The 18408-nt window shown below is 67.8% G+C and overlaps 8 non-coding genes across 8 annotated transcripts; all 8 read left to right on the top strand.

Moving 5' to 3' along the window:
- The first annotated feature begins 349 nt into the window (after positions 1 to 349).
- LOC141412893 (5S ribosomal RNA) lies at positions 350 to 468 on the top strand. Its single transcript, XR_012437735.1, has one exon. It is a non-coding gene; the product is annotated as a 5S ribosomal RNA (ribosomal RNA).
- A 2143-nt stretch (positions 469 to 2611) lies between these two features.
- On the top strand, positions 2612 to 2730 carry LOC141412712 (5S ribosomal RNA). Its single transcript, XR_012437554.1, has one exon. It is a non-coding gene; the product is annotated as a 5S ribosomal RNA (ribosomal RNA).
- A 2147-nt stretch (positions 2731 to 4877) lies between these two features.
- LOC141411677 (5S ribosomal RNA) lies at positions 4878 to 4996 on the top strand. Its single transcript, XR_012436517.1, has one exon. It is a non-coding gene; the product is annotated as a 5S ribosomal RNA (ribosomal RNA).
- Positions 4997 to 7141: 2145 nt separating this feature from the next.
- LOC141411678 (5S ribosomal RNA) lies at positions 7142 to 7260 on the top strand. The gene has a single exon (XR_012436518.1). It is a non-coding gene; the product is annotated as a 5S ribosomal RNA (ribosomal RNA).
- A 2145-nt stretch (positions 7261 to 9405) lies between these two features.
- Positions 9406 to 9524, top strand: LOC141411679 (5S ribosomal RNA). Its single transcript, XR_012436519.1, has one exon. It is a non-coding gene; the product is annotated as a 5S ribosomal RNA (ribosomal RNA).
- A 2145-nt stretch (positions 9525 to 11669) lies between these two features.
- LOC141411680 (5S ribosomal RNA) lies at positions 11670 to 11788 on the top strand. The gene has a single exon (XR_012436520.1). It is a non-coding gene; the product is annotated as a 5S ribosomal RNA (ribosomal RNA).
- A 2149-nt stretch (positions 11789 to 13937) lies between these two features.
- LOC141411681 (5S ribosomal RNA) lies at positions 13938 to 14056 on the top strand. Its single transcript, XR_012436521.1, has one exon. It is a non-coding gene; the product is annotated as a 5S ribosomal RNA (ribosomal RNA).
- A 2145-nt stretch (positions 14057 to 16201) lies between these two features.
- On the top strand, positions 16202 to 16320 carry LOC141412883 (5S ribosomal RNA). Its single transcript, XR_012437725.1, has one exon. It is a non-coding gene; the product is annotated as a 5S ribosomal RNA (ribosomal RNA).
- The last annotated feature ends 2088 nt before the right edge of the window (positions 16321 to 18408 follow it).

An 18408-nucleotide genomic window follows, 5' to 3' on the forward strand; every position in this document is an offset into this window, starting at 1 on the left:
CTCCAGGAGGCGACGGAGGAGGGCGGCTGCTTGCCCTGGCCCGAGCTGTGCGTCCCCCGCCTTGGCCACAGCAGTGGACATTCCCAGAAGAACAAGCGCCCGAGAGCACTGAGAAATTTTCCCCCGAGAAAACTTGACCCTCGTCCTGGCAGCAGGACACCTCGGGAAGAAAGCCACCCAGCGGCCACCTGGGCGAGACCGGCTGCCCGAGCAGGCGCGCGGGGCCTCTGGCCGCTGGCCCCGGGCTGCCAGCCCCCACCCGGACTCCCAGCCGTGCCAGGAGAGCAGCGTGGAGACGCACGCCGGGGCCCTCGGCAGGCTCTTGGGGCTCCCGGAAGCGGCGGCTAGCGTCTACGGCCATACCACCCTGAACGCGCCCGATCTCGTCTGATCTCGGAAGCTAAGCAGGGTCGGGCCTGGTTAGTACTTGGATGGGAGACCGCCTGGGAATACCAGGTGCTGTAGGCTTTTGCTCCTCCCTCCCTCGCTGCTCCTTTTGTCTTCGGGGACTTCGCCACCACCCCCCCACCACCACCACCACCCCCAGCACCACCACCACCACCACCACAACGACCCACCGTGACCACGACCCCGACCCCGTCCGGGCCACCCGCCAGACCCACGCACACCGAATCCTCACAGCTACGTCCCCGAATCCTCTCCCCTCCCCACACTCTCCTGGGGCGCGCGCCCGCGACACGGGTCACCAGCGAGGTTGGTCCCAGGCCACGTTGGGGACCGCTCCCCAACTGCCCTCCAGGCGGGCGGGGAGGGACGTGCGGAAGCCATGAGAAAGTGGGTCCTGCACCCCAGCGGGCCCCACAGCGGGACGCGCCACACCTGGGCTCGCCACAAGGTGGTGCACTGGGTCCAGGGCAAGACGCCAGGGGACAGAGAAGCAGGGAGCCTCAGTCGGGTGCTGCTCCACGTCGCGCTCCGTCGCTCAACCCAAGACAGGGCAGCCAGCGCGCGACCTCTACGTGGGATCCCGCCTCCCACGGCAGAGCCTGCGGTCACAGGGACAGAGGGCGCAGGCCGCCAGAGCTCCGGATGCCAGCGGCAGCTCCCCGTCCCGCTCAAAGGGAGGGAGGGCCGCCGCTGGCGCCCAGTCGCCTGTGCCACCCTCCGGGTCTCAAAGCACTCCTCAGTCAGCTCAAGGACCGGGGCCACCTGGCCTTCGGGGTCACATGGGCTTGGGCACGACGGAAGGGACCGCTTGCCCCCGTGGAACAGACATTCTCCCCGTGGACAACCTCAGGTGCCGGGACCCTCTGCTCCGCCTTGGAAAACCCACCTTCTGCAATGTATGCCCAACGCAATCAGGCCGAGCAGATTGACCCCCTCGGCCCGGCCCCAGTGTGTGATGGGGCTCTGTGCGTGAGGGCTTGCTCTTCCCCACCTACACCAGGCACGGCATCTAACACACACACACACACACACACACACACCACGCAGAGACACCCAGACCACGCACGCACGCACGGGGACGCACCCTCCTCTCCCCCACCCCACACACGAGCAGCCGAAGGACAAGAGGGTATGGCTGGGGCCTGAGCGGGAACAAGCGAAGCCTTGGTTTGCGGCCCCTCGGCCAACTGCATCAGGATTTTTGTCTGGGCTCGGAGGCCAGAGGATCTCTGCCATTTGCTAGCAGGGCCAGGGATGGCAGGAGGGTGGGTACGGGGCTCAGCCAGGGCCAGTTCTGCTGGCACGATCCTGTAGCACGTGGCCGCGTAGCACGGGGCCGGGTCTGAAGGAGGCCAAGCAGGGGCACAAGACCCAGCAGCGGCACAGGGAAGAGGCCCAGGGCACCCAGGAGCAGACGAGACCCGGGAGTCGTGCGTGCTTGGCGTGGCCGCGGGCCCCGTGACGCCCGAGGACTCGAGTGCTCAGCCCCGTGTAGTGGCCGCGAAGGCCTGCCTGGGAGAAACGCCCCGGGAGGCCGGCAGGAACCCGGGATCGGAAGGGATGTGGAGGGGCCCCGGGTCGGAGGAGATGGCTTTGGCTGTGTTTGGTTTTGTTTCTTCTTCCCAAGATCCCGGGTGTGAAAGGGGCCAGAGGTGAAGTCCTGGGCTGGAAAGCCTCACGATTCAGCCCCGCAGCCCCAGGCCCTGAGTGTGGAGGAGGGCGGAGCGGGTCGGCGAAGGGCGCGGCTGCCGTTTTCCTGATGGGCTGGAGGGGCAGTGGCGCTTTCCGGACGAAGAGGACCGGAAGGGTCCCCGAGACCTCCGCTGGGAGCCACGCACCCACCCAAGGATACGGCTCCAGGAGGCGACGGAGGAGGGTGGCTGCTTGCCCTGGCCCGAGCTGTGCGTCCCCCGCCTTGGCCACAGCAGTGGACATTCCCAGAAGAACAAGCGCCCGAGAGCACTGAGAAATTTTCCCCCGAGAAAACTTGACCCTCGTCCTGGCAGCAGGACACCTCGGGAAGAAAGCCACCCAGCGGCCACCTGGGCGAGACCGGCTGCCCGAGCAGGCGCGCGGGGCCTCTGGCCGCTGGTCCCGGGCTGCCAGCCCCCACCCGGACTCCCAGCCGTGCCAGGAGAGCAGCGTGGAGACGCACGCCGGGGCCCTCGGCAGGCTCTTGGGGCTCCCGGAGGCGGCGGCTAGCGTCTACGGCCATACCACCCTGAACGCGCCCAATCTCGTCTGATCTCGGAAGCTAAGCAGGGTCGGGCCTGGTTAGTACTTGGATGGGAGACCGCCTGGGAATACCAGGTGCTGTAGGCTTTTGCTCCTCCCTCCCTCGCTGCTCCTTTTGTCTTCGGGGACTTCGCCACCACCCCCCCCACCACCACCACCACCCCCAGCACCACCACCACCACCACCACCACAACGACCCACCGTGACCACGACCCCGACCCCGTCCGGGCCACCCGCCAGACCCACGCACACCGAATCCTCACAGCTACGTCCCCGAATCCTCTCCCCTCCCCACACTCTCCTGGGGCGCGCGCCCGCGACACGGGTCACCAGCGAGTTTGGTCCCAGGCCACGTTGGGGACCGCTCCCCAACTGCCCTCCAGGCGGGCGGGGAGGGACGTGCGGAAGCCATGAGAAAGTGGGTCCTGCACCCCAGCGGGCCCCACAGCGGGACGCGCCACACCTGGGCTCGCCACAAGGTGGTGCACTGGGTCCAGGGCAAGACGCCAGGGGACAGAGAAGCAGGGAGCCTCAGTCGGGTGCTGCTCCACGTCGCGCTCTGTCGCTCAACCCAAGACAGGGCAGCCAGCGCGCGACCTCTACGTGGGATCCCGCCTCCCACGGCAGAGCCTGCGGTCACAGGGACAGAGGGCGCAGGCCGCCAGAGCTCCGGATGCCAGCGGCAGCTCCCCGTCCCGCTCAAAGGGAGGGAGGGCCGCCGCTGGCGCCCAGTCGCCTGTGCCACCCTCCGGGTCTCAAAGCACTCCTCAGTCAGCTCAAGGACCGGGGCCACCTGGCCTTCGGGGTCACATGGGCTTGGGCACGACGGAAGGGACCGCTTGCCCCCGTGGAACAGACATTCTCCCCGTGGACAACCTCAGGTGCCGGGACCCTCTGCTCCGCCTTGGAAAACCCACCTTCTGCAATGTATGCCCAACGCAATCAGGCCGAGCAGATTGACCCCCTCGGCCCGGCCCCAGTGTGTGATGGGGCTCTGTGCGTGAGGGCTTGCTCTTCCCCACCTACACCAGGCACGGCATCTAACACACACACACACACACACACACACACCACGCAGAGACACCCAGACCACGCACGCACGCACGGGGACGCACCCTCCTCTCCCCCACCCCACACACGAGCAGCCGAAGGACAAGAGGGTATGGCTGGGGCCTGAGCGGGAACAAGCGAAGCCTTGGTTTGCGGCCCCTCGGCCAACTGCATCAGGATTTTTGTCTGGGCTCGGAGGCCAGAGGATCTCTGCCATTTGCTAGCAGGGCCAGGGATGGCAGGAGGGTGGGTACGGGGCTCAGCCAGGGCCAGTTCTGCTGGCACGATCCTGTAGCACGTGGCCGCGTAGCACGGGGCCGGGTCTGAAGGAGGCCAAGCAGGGGCACAAGACCCAGCAGCGGCACAGGGAAGAGGCCCAGGGCACCCAGGAGCAGACGAGACCCGGGAGTCGTGCGTGCTTGGCGTGGCCGCGGGCCCCGTGACGCCCGAGGACTCGAGTGCTCAGCCCCGTGTAGTGGCCGCGAAGGCCTGCCTGGGAGAAACGCCCCGGGAGGCCGGCAGGAACCCGGGATCGGAAGGGATGTGGAGGGGCCCCGGGTCGGAGGAGATGGCTTTGGCTGTGTTTGGTTTTGTTTCTTCTTCCCAAGATCCCGGGTGTGAAAGGGGCCAGAGGTGAAGTCCTGGGCTGGAAAGCCTCACGATTCAGCCCCGCAGCCCCAGGCCCTGAGTGTGGAGGAGGGCGGAGCGGGTCGGCGAAGGGCGCGGCTGCCGTTTTCCTGATGGGCTGGAGGGGCAGTGGCGCTTTCCGGACGAAGAGGACCGGAAGGGTCCCCGAGACCTCCGCTGGGAGCCACGCACCCACCCAAGGATACGGCTCCAGGAGGCGACGGAGGAGGGCGGCTGCTTGCCCTGGCCCGAGCTGTGCGTCCCCCGCCTTGGCCACAGCAGTGGACATTCCCAGAAGAACAAGCGCCCGAGAGCACTGAGAAATTTTCCCCCGAGAAAACTTGACCCTCGTCCTGGCAGCAGGACACCTCGGGAAGAAAGCCACCCAGCGGCCACCTGGGCGAGACCGGCTGCCCGAGCAGGCGCGCGGGGCCTCTGGCCGCTGGCACCGGGCTGCCAGCCCCCACCCGGACTCCCAGCCGTGCCAGGAGAGCAGCGTGGAGACGCACGCCGGGGACCTCGGCAGGCTCTTGGGGCTCCCGGAGGTGGCGGCTAGCGTCTACGGCCATACCACCCTGAACGCGCCCGATCTCGTCTGATCTCGGAAGCTAAGCAGGGTCGGGCCTGGTTAGTACTTGGATGGGAGACCGCCTGGGAATACCGGGTGCTGTAGGCTTTTGCTCCTCCCTCCCTCGCTGCTCCTTTTGTCTTCGGGGACTTCGCCACCACCCCCCCCCCCACCACCACCACCCCCAGCACCACCACCACCACCACCACCACAACGACCCACCGTGACCACGACCCCGACCCCGTCCGGGCCACCCGCCAGACCCACGCACACCGAATCCTCACAGCTACGTCCCCGAATCCTCTCCCCTCCCCACACTCTCCTGGGGCGCGCGCCCGCGACACGGGTCACCAGCGAGGTTGGTCCCAGGCCACGTTGGGGACCGCTCCCCAACTGCCCTCCAGGCGGGCGGGGAGGGACGTGCGGAAGCCATGAGAAAGTGGGTCCTGCACCCCAGCGGGCCCCACAGCGGGACGCGCCACACCTGGGCTCGCCACAATGTGGTGCACTGGGTCCAGGGCAAGACGCCAGGGGACAGAGAAGCAGGGAGCCTCAGTCGGGTGCTGCTCCACGTCGCGCTCCGTCGCTCAACCCAAGACAGGGCAGCCAGCGCGCGACCTCTACGTGGGATCCCGCCTCCCACGGCAGAGCCTGCGGTCACAGGGACAGAGGGCGCAGGCCGCCAGAGCTCCGGATGCCAGCGGCAGCTCCCCGTCCCGCTCAAAGGGAGGGATTGCCGCCGCTGGCGCCCAGTCGCCTGTGCCACCCTCCGGGTCTCAAAGCACTCCTCAGTCAGCTCAAGGACCGGGGCCACCTGGCCTTCGGGGTCACATGGGCTTGGGCACGACGGAAGGGACCGCTTGCCCCCGTGGAACAGACATTCTCCCCGTGGACAACCTCAGGTGCCGGGACCCTCTGCTCCGCCTTGGAAAACCCACCTTCTGCAATGTATGCCCAACGCAATCAGGCCGAGCAGATTGACCCCCTCGGCCCGGCCCCAGTGTGTGATGGGGCTCTGTGCGTGAGGGCTTGCTCTTCCCCACCTACACCAGGCACGGCATCTAACACACACACACACACACACACACACCACGCAGAGACACCCAGACCACGCACGCACGCACGGGGACGCACCCTCCTCTCCCCCACCCCACACACGAGCAGCCGAAGGACAAGAGGGTATGGCTGGGGCCTGAGCGGGAACAAGCGAAGCCTTGGTTTGCGGCCCCTCGGCCAACTGCATCAGGATTTTTGTCTGGGCTCGGAGGCCAGAGGATCTCTGCCATTTGCTAGCAGGGCCAGTGATGGCAGGAGGGTGGGTACGGGGCTCAGCCAGGGCCAGTTCTGCTGGCACGATCCTGTAGCACGTGGCCGCGTAGCACGGGGCCGGGTCTGAAGGAGGCCAAGCAGGGGCACAAGACCCAGCAGCGGCACAGGGAAGAGGCCCAGGGCACCCAGGAGCAGACGAGACCCGGGAGTCGTGCGTGCTTGGCGTGGCCGCGGGCCCCGTGACGCCCGAGGACTCGAGTGCTCAGCCCCGTGTAGTGGCCGCGAAGGCCTGCCTGGGAGAAACGCCCCGGGAGGCCAGCAGGAACCCGGGATCGGAAGGGATGTGGAGGGGCCCCGGGTCGGAGGAGATGGCTTTGGCTGTGTTTGGTTTTGTTTCTTCTTCCCAAGATCCCGGGTGTGAAAGGGGCCAGAGGTGAAGTCCTGGGCTGGAAAGCCTCACGATTCAGCCCCGCAGCCCCAGGCCCTGAGTGTGGAGGAGGGCGGAGCGGGTCGGCGAAGGGCGCGGCTGCCGTTTTCCTGATGGGCTGGAGGGGCAGTGGCGCTTTCCGGACGAAGAGGACCGGAAGGGTCCCCGAGACCTCCGCTGGGAGCCACGCACCCACCCAAGGATACGGCTCCAGGAGGCGACGGAGGAGGGCGGCTGCTTGCCCTGGCCCGAGCTGTGCGTCCCCCGCCTTGGCCACAGCAGTGGACATTCCCAGAAGAACAAGCGCCCGAGAGCACTGAGAAATTTTCCCCCGAGAAAACTTGACCCTCGTCCTGGCAGCAGGACACCTCGGGAAGAAAGCCACCCAGCGGCCACCTGGGCGAGACCGGCTGCCCGAGCAGGCGCGCGGGGCCTCTGGCCGCTGGCCCCGGGCTGCCAGCCCCCACCCGGACTCCCAGCCGTGCCAGGAGAGCAGCGTGGAGACGCACGCCGGGGCCCTCGGCAGGCTCTTGGGGCTCCCGGAGGCGGCGGCTAGCGTCTACGGCCATACCACCCTGAACGCGCCCGATCTCGTCTGATCTCGGAAGCTAAGCAGGGTCGGGCCTGGTTAGTACTTGGATGGGAGACCGCCTGGGAATACCGGGTGCTGTAGGCTTTTGCTCCTCCCTCCCTCGCTGCTCCTTTTGTCTTCGGGGACTTCGCCACCACCCCCCCCACCACCACCACCACCCCCAGCACCACCACCACCACCACCACCACAACGACCCACCGTGACCACGACCCCGACCCCGTCCGGGCCACCCGCCAGACCCACGCACACCGAATCCTCACAGCTACGTCCCCGAATCCTCTCCCCTCCCCACACTCTCCTGGGGCGCGCGCCCGCGACACGGGTCACCAGCGAGGTTGGTCCCAGGCCACGTTGGGGACCGCTCCCCAACTGCCCTCCAGGCGGGCGGGGAGGGACGTGCGGAAGCCATGAGAAAGTGGGTCCTGCACCCCAGCGGGCCCCACAGCGGGACGCGCCACACCTGGGCTCGCCACAAGGTGGTGCACTGGGTCCAGGGCAAGACGCCAGGGGACAGAGAAGCAGGGAGCCTCAGTCGGGTGCTGCTCCACGTCGCGCTCCGTCGCTCAACCCAAGACAGGGCAGCCAGCGCGCGACCTCTACGTGGGATCCCGCCTCCCACGGCAGAGCCTGCGGTCACAGGGACAGAGGGCGCAGGCCGCCAGAGCTCCGGATGCCAGCGGCAGCTCCCCGTCCCGCTCAAAGGGAGGGAGGGCCGCCGCTGGCGCCCAGTCGCCTGTGCCACCCTCCGGGTCTCAAAGCACTCCTCAGTCAGCTCAAGGACCGGGGCCACCTGGCCTTCGGGGTCACATGGGCTTGGGCACGACGGAAGGGACCGCTTGCCCCCGTGGAACAGACATTCTCCCCGTGGACAACCTCAGGTGCCGGGACCCTCTGCTCCGCCTTGGAAAACCCACCTTCTGCAATGTATGCCCAACGCAATCAGGCCGAGCAGATTGACCCCCTCGGCCCGGCCCCAGTGTGTGATGGGGCTCTGTGCGTGAGGGCTTGCTCTTCCCCACCTACACCAGGCACGGCATCTAACACACACACACACACACACACACACCACGCAGAGACACCCAGACCACGCACGCACGCACGGGGACGCACCCTCCTCTCCCCCACCCCACACACGAGCAGCCGAAGGACAAGAGGGTATGGCTGGGGCCTGAGCGGGAACAAGCGAAGCCTTGGTTTGCGGCCCCTCGGCCAACTGCATCAGGATTTTTGTCTGGGCTCGGAGGCCAGAGGATCTCTGCCATTTGCTAGCAGGGCCAGGGATGGCAGGAGGGTGGGTACGGGGCTCAGCCAGGGCCAGTTCTGCTGGCACGATCCTGTAGCACGTGGCCGCGTAGCACGGGGCCGGGTCTGAAGGAGGCCAAGCAGGGGCACAAGACCCAGCAGCGGCACAGGGAAGAGGCCCAGGGCACCCAGGAGCAGACGAGACCCGGGAGTCGTGCGTGCTTGGCGTGGCCGCGGGCCCCGTGACGCCCGAGGACTCGAGTGCTCAGCCCCGTGTAGTGGCCGCGAAGGCCTGCCTGGGAGAAACGCCCCGGGAGGCCGGCAGGAACCCGGGATCGGAAGGGATGTGGAGGGGCCCCGGGTCGGAGGAGATGGCTTTGGCTGTGTTTGGTTTTGTTTCTTCTTCCCAAGATCCCGGGTGTGAAAGGGGCCAGAGGTGAAGTCCTGGGCTGGAAAGCCTCACGATTCAGCCCCGCAGCCCCAGGCCCTGAGTGTGGAGGAGGGCGGAGCGGGTCGGCGAAGGGCGCGGCTGCCGTTTTCCTGATGGGCTGGAGGGGCAGTGGCGCTTTCCGGACGAAGAGGACCGGAAGGGTCCCCGAGACCTCCGCTGGGAGCCACGCACCCACCCAAGGATACGGCTCCAGGAGGCGACGGAGGAGGGCGGCTGCTTGCCCTGGCCCGAGCTGTGCGTCCCCCGCCTTGGCCACAGCAGTGGACATTCCCAGAAGAACAAGCGCCCGAGAGCACTGAGAAATTTTCCCCCGAGAAAACTTGACCCTCGTCCTGGCAGCAGGACACCTCGGGAAGAAAGCCACCCAGCGGCCACCTGGGCGAGACCGGCTGCCCGAGCAGGCGCGCGGGGCCTCTGGCCGCTGGCCCCGGGCTGCCAGCCCCCACCCGGACTCCCAGCCGTGCCAGGAGAGCAGCGTGGAGACGCACGCCGGGGCCCTCGGCAGGCTCTTGGGGCTCCCGGAGGCGGCGGCTAGCGTCTACGGCCATACCACCCTGAACGCGCCCGATCTCGTCTGATCTCGGAAGCTAAGCAGGGTCGGGCCTGGTTAGTACTTGGATGGGAGACCGCCTGGGAATACCGGGTGCTGTAGGCTTTTGCTCCTCCCTCCCTCGCTGCTCCTTTTGTCTTCGGGGACTTCGCCACCACCCCCCCCACCACCACCACCACCCCCAGCACCACCACCACCACCACCACCACAACGACCCACCGTGACCACGACCCCGACCCCGTCCGGGCCACCCGCCAGACCCACGCACACCGAATCCTCACAGCTACGTCCCCGAATCCTCTCCCCTCCCCACACTCTCCTGGGGCGCGCGCCCGCGACACGGGTCACCAGCGAGGTTGGTCCCAGGCCACGTTGGGGACCGCTCCCCAACTGCCCTCCAGGCGGGCGGGGAGGGACGTGCGGAAGCCATGAGAAAGTGGGTCCTGCACCCCAGCGGGCCCCACAGCGGGACGCGCCACACCTGGGCTCGCCACAAGGTGGTGCACTGGGTCCAGGGCAAGACGCCAGGGGACAGAGAAGCAGGGAGCCTCAGTCGGGTGCTGCTCCACGTCGCGCTCCGTCGCTCAACCCAAGACAGGGCAGCCAGCGCGCGACCTCTACGTGGGATCCCGCCTCCCACGGCAGAGCCTGCGGTCACAGGGACAGAGGGCGCAGGCCGCCAGAGCTCCGGATGCCAGCGGCAGCTCCCCGTCCCGCTCAAAGGGAGGGAGGGCCGCCGCTGGCGCCCAGTCGCCTGTGCCACCCTCCGGGTCTCAAAGCACTCCTCAGTCAGCTCAAGGACCGGGGCCACCTGGCCTTCGGGGTCACATGGGCTTGGGCACGACGGAAGGGACCGCTTGCCCCCGTGGAACAGACATTCTCCCCGTGGACAACCTCAGGTGCCGGGACCCTCTGCTCCGCCTTGGAAAACCCACCTTCTGCAATGTATGCCCAACGCAATCAGGCCGAGCAGATTGACCCCCTCGGCCCGGCCCCAGTGTGTGATGGGGCTCTGTGCGTGAGGGCTTGCTCTTCCCCACCTACACCAGGCACGGCATCTAACACACACACACACACACACACACACCACGCAGAGACACCCAGACCACGCACGCACGCACGGGGACGCACCCTCCTCTCCCCCACCCCACACACGAGCAGCCGAAGGACAAGAGGGTATGGCTGGGGCCTGAGCGGGAACAAGCGAAGCCTTGGTTTGCGGCCCCTCGGCCAACTGCATCAGGATTTTTGTCTGGGCTCGGAGGCCAGAGGATCTCTGCCATTTGCTAGCAGGGCCAGGGATGGCAGGAGGGTGGGTACGGGGCTCAGCCAGGGCCAGTTCTGCTGGCACGATCCTGTAGCACGTGGCCGCGTAGCACGGGGCCGGGTCTGAAGGAGGCCAAGCAGGGGCACAAGACCCAGCAGCGGCACAGGGAAGAGGCCCAGGGCACCCAGGAGCAGACGAGACCCGGGAGTCGTGCGTGCTTGGCGTGGCCGCGGGCCCCGTGACGCCCGAGGACTCGAGTGCTCAGCCCCGTGTAGTGGCCGCGAAGGCCTGCCTGGGAGAAACGCCCCGGGAGGCCGGCAGGAACCCGGGATCGGAAGGGATGTGGAGGGGCCCCGGGTCGGAGGAGATGGCTTTGGCTGTGTTTGGTTTTGTTTCTTCTTCCCAAGATCCCGGGTGTGAAAGGGGCCAGAGGTGAAGTCCTGGGCTGGAAAGCCTCACGATTCAGCCCCGCAGCCCCAGGCCCTGAGTGTGGAGGAGGGCGGAGCGGGTCGGCGAAGGGCGCGGCTGCCGTTTTCCTGATGGGCTGGAGGGGCAGTGGCGCTTTCCGGACGAAGAGGACCGGAAGGGTCCCCGAGACCTCCGCTGGGAGCCACGCACCCACCCAAGGATACGGCTCCAGGAGGCGACGGAGGAGGGCGGCTGCTTGCCCTGGCCCGAGCTGTGCGTCCCCCGCCTTGGCCACAGCAGTGGACATTCCCAGAAGAACAAGCGCCCGAGAGCACTGAGAAATTTTCCCCCGAGAAAACTTGACCCTCGTCCTGGCAGCAGGACACCTCGGGAAGAAAGCCACCCAGCGGCCACCTGGGCGAGACCGGCTGCCCGAGCAGGCGCGCGGGGCCTCTGGCCGCTGGCCCCGGGCTGCCAGCCCCCACCCGGACTCCCAGCCGTGCCAGGAGAGCAGCGTGGAGACGCACGCCGGGGCCCTCGGCAGGCTCTTGGGGCTCCCGGAGGCGGCGGCTAGCGTCTACGGCCATACCACCCTGAACGCGCCCGATCTCGTCTGATCTCGGAAGCTAAGCAGGGTCGGGCCTGGTTAGTACTTGGATGGGAGACCGCCTGGGAATACCGGGTGCTGTAGGCTTTTGCTCCTCCCTCCCTCGCTGCTCCTTTTGTCTTCGGGGACTTCGCCACCACCCCCCCACCACCACCACCACCACCCCCAGCACCACCACCACCACCACCACCACAACGACCCACCGTGACCACGACCCCGACCCCGTCCGGGCCACCCGCCAGACCCACGCACACCGAATCCTCACAGCTACGTCCCCGAATCCTCTCCCCTCCCCACACTCTCCTGGGGCGCGCGCCCGCGACACGGGTCACCAGCGAGGTTGGTCCCAGGCCACGTTGGGGACCGCTCCCCAACTGCCCTCCAGGCGGGCGGGGAGGGACGTGCGGAAGCCATGAGAAAGTGGGTCCTGCACCCCAGCGGGCCCCACAGCGGGACGCGCCACACCTGGGCTCGCCACAAGGTGGTGCACTGGGTCCAGGGCAAGACGCCAGGGGACAGAGAAGCAGGGAGCCTCAGTCGGGTGCTGCTCCACGTCGCGCTCCGTCGCTCAACCCAAGACAGGGCAGCCAGCGCGCGACCTCTACGTGGGATCCCGCCTCCCACGGCAGAGCCTGCGGTCACAGGGACAGAGGGCGCAGGCCGCCAGAGCTCCGGATGCCAGCGGCAGCTCCCCGTCCCGCTCAAAGGGAGGGAGGGCCGCCGCTGGCGCCCAGTCGCCTGTGCCACCCTCCGGGTCTCAAAGCACTCCTCAGTCAGCTCAAGGACCGGGGCCACCTGGCCTTCGGGGTCACATGGGCTTGGGCACGACGGAAGGGACCGCTTGCCCCCGTGGAACAGACATTCTCCCCGTGGACAACCTCAGGTGCCGGGACCCTCTGCTCCGCCTTGGAAAACCCACCTTCTGCAATGTATGCCCAACGCAATCAGGCCGAGCAGATTGACCCCCTCGGCCCGGCCCCAGTGTGTGATGGGGCTCTGTGCGTGAGGGCTTGCTCTTCCCCACCTACACCAGGCACGGCATCTAACACACACACACACACACACACACACACCACGCAGAGACACCCAGACCACGCACGCACGCACGGGGACGCACCCTCCTCTCCCCCACCCCACACACGAGCAGCCGAAGGACAAGAGGGTATGGCTGGGGCCTGAGCGGGAACAAGCGAAGCCTTGGTTTGCGGCCCCTCGGCCAACTGCATCAGGATTTTTGTCTGGGCTCGGAGGCCAGAGGATCTCTGCCATTTGCTAGCAGGGCCAGGGATGGCAGGAGGGTGGGTACGGGGCTCAGCCAGGGCCAGTTCTGCTGGCACGATCCTGTAGCACGTGGCCGCGTAGCACGGGGCCGGGTCTGAAGGAGGCCAAGCAGGGGCACAAGACCCAGCAGCGGCACAGGGAAGAGGCCCAGGGCACCCAGGAGCAGACGAGACCCGGGAGTCGTGCGTGCTTGGCGTGGCCGCGGGCCCCGTGACGCCCGAGGACTCGAGTGCTCAGCCCCGTGTAGTGGCCGCGAAGGCCTGCCTGGGAGAAACGCCCCGGGAGGCCGGCAGGAACCCGGGATCGGAAGGGATGTGGAGGGGCCCCGGGTCGGAGGAGATGGCTTTGGCTGTGTTTGGTTTTGTTTCTTCTTCCCAAGATCCCGGGTGTGAAAGGGGCCAGAGGTGAAGTCCTGGGCTGGAAAGCCTCACGATTCAGCCCCGCAGCCCCAGGCCCTGAGTGTGGAGGAGGGCGGAGCGGGTCGGCGAAGGGCGCGGCTGCCGTTTTCCTGATGGGCTGGAGGGGCAGTGGCGCTTTCCGGACGAAGAGGACCGGAAGGGTCCCCGAGACCTCCGCTGGGAGCCACGCACCCACCCAAGGATACGGCTCCAGGAGGCGACGGAGGAGGGCGGCTGCTTGCCCTGGCCCGAGCTGTGCGTCCCCCGCCTTGGCCACAGCAGTGGACATTCCCAGAAGAACAAGCGCCCGAGAGCACTGAGAAATTTTCCCCCGAGAAAACTTGACCCTCGTCCTGGCAGCAGGACACCTCGGGAAGAAAGCCACCCAGCGGCCACCTGGGCGAGACCGGCTGCCCGAGCAGGCGCGCGGGGCCTCTGGCCGCTGGCCCCGGGCTGCCAGCCCCCACCCGGACTCCCAGCCGTGCCAGGAGAGCAGCGTGGAGACGCACGCCGGGGCCCTCGGCAGGCTCTTGGGGCTCCCGGAGGCGGCGGCTAGCGTCTACGGCCATACCACCCTGAACGCGCCCGATCTCGTCTGATCTCGGAAGCTAAGCAGGGTCGGGCCTGGTTAGTACTTGGATGGGAGACCGCCTGGGAATACCGGGTGCTGTAGGCTTTTGCTCCTCCCTCCCTCGCTGCTCCTTTTGTCTTCGGGGACTTCGCCACCACCCCCCCCACCACCACCACCACCCCCAGCACCACCACCACCACCACCACCACAACGACCCACCGTGACCACGACCCCGACCCCGTCCGGGCCACCCGCCAGACCCACGCACACCGAATCCTCACAGCTACGTCCCCGAATCCTCTCCCCTCCCCACACTCTCCTGGGGCGCGCGCCCGCGACACGGGTCACCAGCGAGGTTGGTCCCAGGCCACGTTGGGGACCGCTCCCCAACTGCCCTCCAGGCGGGCGGGGAGGGACGTGCGGAAGCCATGAGAAAGTGGGTCCTGCACCCCAGCGGGCCCCACAGCGGGACGCGCCACACCTGGGCTCGCCACAAGGTGGTGCACTGGGTCCAGGGCAAGACGCCAGGGGACAGAGAAGCAGGGAGCCTCAGTCGGGTGCTGCTCCACGTCGCGCTCCGTCGCTCAACCCAAGACAGGGCAGCCAGCGCGCGACCTCTACGTGGGATCCCGCCTCCCACGGCAGAGCCTGCGGTCACAGGGACAGAGGGCGCAGGCCGCCAGAGCTCCGGATGCCAGCGGCAGCTCCCCGTCCCGCTCAAAGGGAGGGAGGGCCGCCGCTGGCGCCCAGTCGCCTGTGCCACCCTCCGGGTCTCAAAGCACTCCTCAGTCAGCTCAAGGACCGGGGCCACCTGGCCTTCGGGGTCACATGGGCTTGGGCACGACGGAAGGGACCGCTTGCCCCCGTGGAACAGACATTCTCCCCGTGGACAACCTCAGGTGCCGGGACCCTCTGCTCCGCCTTGGAAAACCCACCTTCTGCAATGTATGCCCAACGCAATCAGGCCGAGCAGATTGACCCCCTCGGCCCGGCCCCAGTGTGTGATGGGGCTCTGTGCGTGAGGGCTTGCTCTTCCCCACCTACACCAGGCACGGCATCTAACACACACACACACACACACACACACCACGCAGAGACACCCAGACCACGCACGCACGCACGGGGACGCACCCTCCTCTCCCCCACCCCACACACGAGCAGCCGAAGGACAAGAGGGTATGGCTGGGGCCTGAGCGGGAACAAGCGAAGCCTTGGTTTGCGGCCCCTCGGCCAACTGCATCAGGATTTTTGTCTGGGCTCGGAGGCCAGAGGATCTCTGCCATTTGCTAGCAGGGCCAGGGATGGCAGGAGGGTGGGTACGGGGCTCAGCCAGGGCCAGTTCTGCTGGCACGATCCTGTAGCACGTGGCCGCGTAGCACGGGGCCGGGTCTGAAGGAGGCCAAGCAGGGGCACAAGACCCAGCAGCGGCACAGGGAAGAGGCCCAGGGCACCCAGGAGCAGACGAGACCCGGGAGTCGTGCGTGCTTGGCGTGGCCGCGGGCCCCGTGACGCCCGAGGACTCGAGTGCTCAGCCCCGTGTAGTGGCCGCGAAGGCCTGCCTGGGAGAAACGCCCCGGGAGGCCGGCAGGAACCCGGGATCGGAAGGGATGTGGAGGGGCCCCGGGTCGGAGGAGATGGCTTTGGCTGTGTTTGGTTTTGTTTCTTCTTCCCAAGATCCCGGGTGTGAAAGGGGCCAGAGGTGAAGTCCTGGGCTGGAAAGCCTCACGATTCAGCCCCGCAGCCCCAGGCCCTGAGTGTGGAGGAGGGCGGAGCGGGTCGGCGAAGGGCGCGGCTGCCGTTTTCCTGATGGGCTGGAGGGGCAGTGGCGCTTTCCGGACGAAGAGGACCGGAAGGGTCCCCGAGACCTCCGCTGGGAGCCACGCACCCACCCAAGGATACGGCTCCAGGAGGCGACGGAGGAGGGCGGCTGCTTGCCCTGGCCCGAGCTGTGCGTCCCCCGCCTTGGCCACAGCAGTGGACATTCCCAGAAGAACAAGCGCCCGAGAGCACTGAGAAATTTTCCCCCGAGAAAACTTGACCCTCGTCCTGGCAGCAGGACACCTCGGGAAGAAAGCCACCCAGCGGCCACCTGGGCGAGACCGGCTGCCCGAGCAGGCGCGCGGGGCCTCTGGCCGCTGGCCCCGGGCTGCCAGCCCCCACCCGGACTCCCAGCCGTGCCAGGAGAGCAGCGTGGAGACGCACGCCGGGGCCCTCGGCAGGCTCTTGGGGCTCCCGGAGGCGGCGGCTAGCGTCTACGGCCATACCACCCTGAACGAGCCTGATCTCGTCTGATCTCGGAAGCTAAGCAGGGTCGGGCCTGGTTAGTACTTGGATGGGAGACCGCCTGGGAATACCGGGTGCTGTAGGCTTTTGCTCCTCCCTCCCTCGCTGCTCCTTTTGTCTTCGGGGACTTCGCCACCACCCCCCCCACCACCACCACCACCCCCAGCACCACCACCACCACCACCACCACAACGACCCACCGTGACCACGACCCCGACCCCGTCCGGGCCACCCGCCAGACCCACGCACACCGAATCCTCACAGCTACGTCCCCGAATCCTCTCCCCTCCCCACACTCTCCTGGGGCGCGCGCCCGCGACACGGGTCACCAGCGAGGTTGGTCCCAGGCCACGTTGGGGACCGCTCCCCAACTGCCCTCCAGGCGGGCGGGGAGGGACGTGCGGAAGCCATGAGAAAGTGGGTCCTGCACCCCAGCGGGCCCCACAGCGGGACGCGCCACACCTGGGCTCGCCACAAGGTGGTGCACTGGGTCCAGGGCAAGACGCCAGGGGACAGAGAAGCAGGGAGCCTCAGTCGGGTGCTGCTCCACGTCGCGCTCCGTCGCTCAACCCAAGACAGGGCAGCCAGCGCGCGACCTCTACGTGGGATCCCGCCTCCCACGGCAGAGCCTGCGGTCACAGGGACAGAGGGCGCAGGCCGCCAGAGCTCCGGATGCCAGCGGCAGCTCCCCGTCCCGCTCAAAGGGAGGGAGGGCCGCCGCTGGCGCCCAGTCGCCTGTGCCACCCTCCGGGTCTCAAAGCACTCCTCAGTCAGCTCAAGGACCGGGGCCACCTGGCCTTCGGGGTCACATGGGCTTGGGCACGACGGAAGGGACCGCTTGCCCCCGTGGAACAGACATTCTCCCCGTGGACAACCTCAGGTGCCGGGACCCTCTGCTCCGCCTTGGAAAACCCACCTTCTGCAATGTATGCCCAACGCAATCAGGCCGAGCAGATTGACCCCCTCGGCCCGGCCCCAGTGTGTGATGGGGCTCTGTGCGTGAGGGCTTGCTCTTCCCCACCTACACCAGGCACGGCATCTAACACACACACACACACACACACACACCACGCAGAGACACCCAGACCACGCACGCACGCACGGGGACGCACCCTCCTCTCCCCCACCCCACACACGAGCAGCCGAAGGACAAGAGGGTATGGCTGGGGCCTGAGCGGGAACAAGCGAAGCCTTGGTTTGCGGCCCCTCGGCCAACTGCATCAGGATTTTTGTCTGGGCTCGGAGGCCAGAGGATCTCTGCCATTTGCTAGCAGGGCCAGGGATGGCAGGAGGGTGGGTACGGGGCTCAGCCAGGGCCAGTTCTGCTGGCACGATCCTGTAGCACGTGGCCGCGTAGCACGGGGCCGGGTCTGAAGGAGGCCAAGCAGGGGCACAAGACCCAGCAGCGGCACAGGGAAGAGGCCCAGGGCACCCAGGAGCAGACGAGACCCGGGAGTCGTGCGTGCTTGGCGTGGCCGCGGGCCCCGTGACGCCCGAGGACTCGAGTGCTCAGCCCCGTGTAGTGGCCGCGAAGGCCTGCCTGGGAGAAACGCCCCGGGAGGCCGGCAGGAACCCGGGATCGGAAGGGATGTGGAGGGGCCCCGGGTCGGAGGAGATGGCTTTGGCTGTGTTTGGTTTTGTTTCTTCTTCCCAAGATCCCGGGTGTGAAAGGGGCCAGAGGTGAAGTCCTGGGCTGGAAAGCCTCACGATTCAGCCCCGCAGCCCCAGGCCCTGAGTGTGGAGGAGGGCGGAGCGGGTCGGCGAAGGGCGCGGCTGCCGTTTTCCTGATGGGCTGGAGGGGCAGTGGCGCTTTCCGGACGAAGAGGACCGGAAGGGTCCCCGAGACCTCCGCTGGGAGCCACGCACCCACCCAAGGATACGGCTCCAGGAGGCGACGGAGGAGGGCGGCTGCTTGCCCTGGCCCGAGCTGTGCGTCCCCCGCCTTGGCCACAGCAGTGGACATTCCCAGAAGAACAAGCGCCCGAGAGCACTGAGAAATTTTCCCCCGAGAAAACTTGACCCTCGTCCTGGCAGCAGGACACCTCGGGAAGAAAGCCACCCAGCGGCCACCTGGGCGAGACCGGCTGCCCGAGCAGGCGCGCGGGGCCTCTGGCCGCTGGCCCCGGGCTGCCAGCCCCCACCCGGACTCCCAGCCGTGCCAGGAGAGCAGCGTG

The sequence above is a fragment of the Castor canadensis genome, chromosome 10 (genome assembly GCF_047511655.1).
Source record: "Castor canadensis chromosome 10, mCasCan1.hap1v2, whole genome shotgun sequence".
NCBI classification, from domain to species: domain Eukaryota; kingdom Metazoa; phylum Chordata; class Mammalia; order Rodentia; family Castoridae; genus Castor; species Castor canadensis.